Here is a 7,500-nt window from a genome sequence, read left to right on the forward strand (position 1 = left end):
CATATAAACAAATAGACTAGAAAATATAAACTCCATGGCAGAGGTAATAGATAAATTTTCCATCTTCTTCTTGTAATAATAGGTAGGCTAATATAGACTTCTTCAGTATATTTTCTTCAACGTTGTGGATACTATGCATCTAACCTTTATATACAAGAGCATCAGGTTTTTTATCTTAAGTGATAACGACCCATTAATGAACATTTTCTTAAAATGTTCCTCTACAACAGAGATTCCCAGCCTTTTAAACACAACGCACCTTAGTAAAGACAATAACAATCTTTGGGCACCATTATTTGAAATACCACATTATATAGCCTTTGCTTTTCCTTTTCAAGGTGGAATATATCAGATATAAGACATAACTTAAAAATTAAGAATGTTTAATTTTCTTTAATCATTCATATAAAAAATTAGCCTACACATAGATATCATTCATTACTGATTTCTTCGAAATAGATATAAATAAAACAAAATAGAATATATTCAAAAAGCTATAGAAATAGTGAAATACATAAGTATAGCAATACAAATGCTAGCATCAATAAATTAGTAAACAGAACAACAACAATGGAAGAACACCATGATGTCATTCCACTATTAAGGAGAGACTTCCGGTTGAAATTAAAAGCACAATGTTTTGAAATAAGACCTACTAGTTGAAAATGCAACATGCATATAGTAACAACCGTGTGTCACACAATTGTACATAATTATTTTGTATATATTATGCTTGTGTTGCGCTTTTCCCTCGCACTAAAAAGAACCTGAATGATCATGTCTCCGATTTTCCTTTGTAATATTGTCTGTCTCTCGAACATGTTATGTCCTGTTGCCTTGAGGTTTTGTATAAAAATGAGAGTGTTCCTTAATAAACAACTCAGTTGATTGCATCCTGCCTTAGAGTTCACAACCCTCTCTCGGCTCGTCACAATATATTCCTTAAGACTCAGAAGTCTATTTCATGCTTGGGATTCACTTGTTACCATTGGTAAACCGTTTTGCTTCCACAAATATGAAGTGGAAAAGGCCAAAATTGAATGTGTGGCTTTTTTTTTTTTTTTTTTTTTTTTGATACTTCCCTGCTAATCCCAGCCAAAATACAGCCACTGATGCCTCAGTCTTATGAAATCTAACTTTCAATGTGGATTCAATGCAAAGATTAATAAATTGATCTCGCTCACTAGCTGTGAAATCAAGTTTTTCTGCACTGTCTGCCATCTTGAATGGTGAAACAATTCAATCAAGACTCGGTAGAAAGAGACTGGATATACATATCAACTGCATCTTACAGTTTAAGTACGCGTCCCAGAATGAGGTTTTTGCCTTTTGTCAAATGAAAAAGAGAGGAAAATTTGGTTAAGTCTGCTTTGTGAATAGCATATTTCTGAGAACTTAGTTCTTATTTGAGTACAAGAACTCTGTTCAGCACACAAGTTACAGATAACCACCCGATATTTGTGTGCAGTAATAATGTGACGTAAGTTGTACTCATCTCCAAACATAGTTAAAAAAAAAAAAATCCTAGACATCACAGGCCTTTATCTAATGAAAATTTATCACTTTAATAACCTGGTTCAAAACTTCAGCCAGCTCTTCACCACAAGTCTTTGTAATTAATGCCTCACTATGTGAAAAAAGGGTGTTCTTATCATGGATAGATTTATCTTCAATGCTCTGGTTATAAAATCTGTATACTTCCCCGCCATTGATGGGCACCGTTGGTACATACAGTATACCTTAACAGTCTCTATGAAAGCCATGCTCACTGAGCTAAGAGGAAACAGAAAAGAAGAAATATATCCTCACTGCTCAATTACATTTGTGGCACCAATGAATCTACAAAACGCAAGGAACTGACATTTGATAATAGTATCATTAGTCGCATGTATTTACAAAGCAAATTTAGGAGTACACATGATTCGGTTATATCGGTCGACATCTCAGATATCCTACGGCTGTTGGTATTGTTGGAGAGGTGGACATTTGAAAGTTGATCTCTAGCTTCTTGACCCAGAACTGTTTCGGCTAATATACTGAGAGCAGCACCAACTTTTTCCACTTCCATGGTATGGGCATAATTTTTTGGGGTTATCAGTTCCTGCAATGTCAGCTATGGTAACTTTTTAAAACATTTTATGAGAAGTATTATGCTGCTCCTCTAACAGATGAAGAAAAAACGATAAACCTTTTCCTGATAAACTAGGATGCTGATTAGTAAGGCGGCGCATCAGCTTGATGGACACCATGGCCATATTGCTGAGTATTTCACCACAAACTACATATTCAGGTCGGGGGTGTCCTCGTCATTATTCCAGGAAAATCCATACTATAAGCAACAGTCGAGTCTACAGTGCCCATAATCAATTGGAAAGGAGTGTTATTGTCAGTCATCATTTGTTAAATTATTACAATCCCATCATGATAGGATTCTTAGCAGTTGTGATTTATATATCCTCTATACAATAATATTTTGATTATTACTAATTTATATAATCGGGACAAGTATTATTAATATTAATAAGATCTTTATTATTGGATGGCTTGAATGAAAAGATGCTCTTACTGCACCTTCAAAAATGGTAACAAGGACATCCAGGAAAGACAAAGTGTGACTTTTTTTTCTAATCGTAACTGAGTTATAATAGAGATTCCTAAGATTTATATTTGGATCTTAAAATGGCGTTTTCTTTATTATAAACAATGAAACATGAGTCGAAATATCAACTATACCTACAGAATTAAAAGACCGTAATTTTCAAACTCGAAAATTTCGAAATTACGATAAAAAAAAAAATCTGCATATTTAAGGCCTGCAGCACTTTCCAAACTTTCACCTCCTACACTTCTAAAAGGTGTCATCGTTGTGTAAAGTTCTATAAGTGCTTCCTGTGTAACAAGGGGGATTTCCAGAACAGCTACTTCGAGGTTATTAGCTTAACGGTCTCATTACCGGTGGCAATAGTAGTAACTATTAGATGCAAAGAGTATCTACAGGAAACTGGAGAGGCACCAAAGTTATTTTTTTTTTTTTTTTTTTTTTTTTTTTTTTTTTTTTTTTTATTAAGTAAATTTACATAGTATATACAGCAAGTATCTATATACACAGATATGACACTTTTACAATATATATTTTACAATATTTTTAATACTTAATACAAAAAAACATTGACTCTCATTGCTTTAAAACTACAAAGTACTCTATAAAGTTTTTACCTCTAATGACACAGTATACTTGTTAAATATTTTCAACATATTGGCGGGTAAAATGTTTCTCTATATCGTATGATTTTGATAGGACCCACTTGGTGTATTTTATTCTACATCTTAATAAGGAGATTCTTTCTGAAGGAGATACATTGTCATCCCTGCTATACCATACACAATTTATATATTCAATGAGAAGAACATTTACTGTGTTTACCTGTTTCTTGGTTTTACATGTGTAGTCCATCATCAAAAATTTTATTGGTTGTTCTACTTTTAATATACATATTTCTAAAATTAAGGTTTGAAACCACTCCCATATGGGTTTAACATACATACAAAAATATACAACATGTAAATGATTTTCTACTTCCATACATTTGTTACAGAAATTATCATTTCTTATACTTAGTACTCTAAGCCTTTCTTTTGTGGCTAATGATTCATACAAAAATCTGTACATCAAACTTCTCTGGTACGAATCAACATATTTACACGATAGATTATTCCATATATCCTTCCAGTTAAAGAGTGGATATCTCTCCAATACAATAGGCAAATGTTCTGACATTATAGACCTGTAAATATTTTTACTTTTAACATGTGGAAAGTTCGGAGTTTTTATCAATTTCCTTAGGGTATCAACAATATAATTGTAGAAAGGAGTACCCGAGTATGATACATCATGACAATTTTCCAAACGAAACATATAACTTATTCTAATACGTGTAAAATAAAGGGCTAGCTGCCTTCCATAAGTTTCTGAATGAATAATCTTCAAATATGTGCTCGTTAAAATAGCTGCTGCCTTGTAATACACATTGATTATACCTATGCCTCCTTTCGCTTTTGGAAGATAAAGGGATTCTCTCTTAATAGGCTGATACGTTCCACACCACAGGTACCGAAAGATTGCTTGTTCTAGGAGTTTTGCTTTGCTCTTTACCAAGGGAAACACGTGGCACATGTACCACACTTTACTTAAGATTAAGGAATTAATAATGACAGCTTTTTGATACATAGACAAAAATCTGTTTGAGAGCATGTTTACTCTTACCTGAACTTTGCTAATGAGTTCATCCCAGTTTTCTTTAACCATTTCTTCATAATCATTGCATAGCAACATCCCTAATACAGTGCATTTGTTCTTATGTTGCAACCATTCAACTGGCCATTCATTTCGATGTTTCCAGTTACCCAGTCCCATAACCCAAGTTTTTTCACGATTTAGCTCTGCCCCTGTAGCTTGCTCAAATTTTGCTATTGTATGGAACACTTCCTGTATGCTCTCAGTTGTTCTAACAAACACCGAACTGTCATCCGCAAATCCTATGACAGAACACTGGAATGCATTTGGGAGTTCTATTGGTTGAACACTTACATTTTGTTTCATAGTTCTATACAGTGATTCTTGGAACAAAACATATGCTATCATTGACATAGGACAGCCCTGGCGTATCGATCGTTCAACAGGAAAATAGTCACTAACGATTCCATTTATACAAACTGCACTTAGGCTCCCGTCATATAGCATTCTTATTTTCATAACAAAATCGTCTCTGAAACCCATTCGTGATAAAGTCTTAAACATAAAATCTAGATTTACCCTGTCGAAGGCCTTACTCCAGTCCAGATTGACCAGAGCTCCGTTTAAATTATTTTCATTAACATAATATATGATATCACGGATTAGTGTATTACAGTTTATTATTGATCTACCTTTCACCGAACAAAATTGTTCCTCTGATACAACCTTATTTAAAACACTCGCCATTCTGTTTGCCAGTATTCTTGAAATACATTTATAGTCAGTATTTAGCAATGCAATAGGCCTCCAGTTCTTCAAAGATAGCATATCCCCTCCTTTGTGAACGAGTTTTATGATACCTTTCTTTTGACTCTGCCCCAATTGAAAATTTACGTTTAAAGCATACTTCACCACTTCCGTAAACTCAGGTTTGATAATATTCCATGTTTTTAAGTAAAACTCTAACGGAAGCCCATCCTCCCCTGGTGTTTTACCTTTGTTCATAGATTTTAAAGCGTTAAATACCTCTTTGGAAGTTACAACACTACATAACACTTCGTTGTCTTCCTCGTTTATGGTGCTGTCAATAGACATAAGAAAATGGTCTTGTAACCTCGAGTCTGTATGTACCTTAGAGAATAGAGCTTTATAATACTATTTTACATGGTGAACAATAGCGTCAGTGTTATGCAGTGTTACACCATTCTCCAAACGCAATTCTCTAATAATATTTTTTCTTCCTCTTGATTTCTCTTTCCCTAATAGATGAGCAGACAGTCGCTCCCCATTTAACCTTTCTTCTGTTTTTAACCTAATTTTTACACCTTCACTTATTTCATCTTTTATAGACTTTATTCGATCTTTAAGGATTTTCATTTGTTCAAAATCAATATTACTAATCGAAGCCTTGTTAGCTAAGACTTCTAAGTGGCTTTGTAAAAAATTTAATGTACCATATTTCTCTTGGTTAGCTTGTTTGGACAATCTAACAAAAAAATATCTTACTTTAGGTTTCACAAAAATATCCCACCACTCCATAATATTGGGATATTTTCTTTTTTCCCTTTTCAAATAATCCCAAAACTTCTTGAAGTTCTCGTCAAAGTCATCTCTATTCAGTAACGACGTATTCAATTTCCAATATCCCCTCCCCATTCTACACTGTTTGTCTATAAAAAAGTGGGTTAATAGCATGTTATGATCTGTCATAGATAATGGAATATTTTGACACTGTTTTATGTTACTATACAGGTCACTTACATATATACGGTCAATTCTGGAACCATAATCAGCTCGATAATAAGTATACGAGGGTATATTGTGTTTCGAAAACCATACGTCTTTCAGAGCCAGTTGTTTTACCAGAGACTTGAGTGCTTTGGATACACATCTTTCGTTCCCCGTACTCACATCTCTTCCTGAGAGTACACAATTAAAATCGCCACCTAGAATTAAATTTGAAGTATTTTGCCTCAAGTAATATAAAATGTTATCAGAAAACAAACTCTCTCTTTCCTTCTTTTTAGAAGATCCTGACGGTGCATATACATTCAACAAGAAAAAATGACTGCCATTATGTTGGATTCTTGCAGATAATATACTACCCGTTTCATCTTTTTCCGTTGACATTACAGAAATATTAGACATTTTATTAAATAAAAAACAAGTGCCTCCTTTAAAAATAGTTGGCATATTCAGCAGTACTTCAAAACTTTCCTCAAGATATCTTATCTTATTCCTATCTCTAATATTATGTTCTTGAATAAACAATACATCAATCTTATATTGAGAAGCTAACATCTTAAGTTGTATCTGTTTGTTGAGCTCATTTAAACCACAAATATTTATTGATGCCACTATTAGAGCCATTAGAAAAAAAAATAAAGTTTAAATTTATTTGCTTATTCTAGCAAGTTTAGGACATTTTCCCTCACTGCCATTGGTATGGTCCTCGTTATGTTTATGTTTACCTAATCCAGGCTCACTGTTGGGGGTTATGGCTTGTTCGGTGTCATACTGCATATTCTCTAAATCATCAAGGATATTAGATAACTGAGAATAATTTAACAATGGATTCATAACAATTCCATCCTCATCGTCCTTAACATTAGAAATACTTTCCCTTTCTACACTATTATTTTGAATTTCAGCACTATCTTTACCATGCAATTCAGAATGTTTACATTTCATCGTCGAGACATTCGTTAGTAACCTTTTATTAGCCGTTATATCAACTACTCCTTTCCTTACCTCTTCCGGTTGAGAACCATCCGTCATAACATTGTGTACCTCTGCTTCTACTGTCATTACCTTTATCCCTGGTTCGCTAGTTTCGTTCAACTGTGTTTCTTTCACTTGAGTCTGTGGATTTCCGTGTTCGTCCCCGTCTGGTAATTCCTCACTTATACTGCTCATTGTTAAATTCCTGTTGTCTTTACCCACTAAATCGTGTAGCTCATCTGTAATTCCGGTGTTCAATGAAGCATTACGACCATCCTCATTACTGCTGCTAGGCTGATTAACCACTTTACTTTCCACTGGTATTAAGGCAGGAAAATCTCGAGTATCGAATACATTTGATCTTTCATATCGACTTGTCTCGCATTCTCTTGCTTCATGAGATTCTGAACCACACTTGAAACACGTTCTCTTTTGACCACTATATAACAACTGAATTTGAAAACCATTCACAGTAATTTTCGATGGAATGTTCTTTTTGACATACATTTTGGCGGCACGTATACCACTTAAAGCACCTTTAAAAG

The sequence above is a fragment of the Palaemon carinicauda genome, chromosome 24 (genome assembly GCF_036898095.1).
Source record: "Palaemon carinicauda isolate YSFRI2023 chromosome 24, ASM3689809v2, whole genome shotgun sequence".
Lineage (NCBI taxonomy): Eukaryota > Metazoa > Arthropoda > Malacostraca > Decapoda > Palaemonidae > Palaemon > Palaemon carinicauda.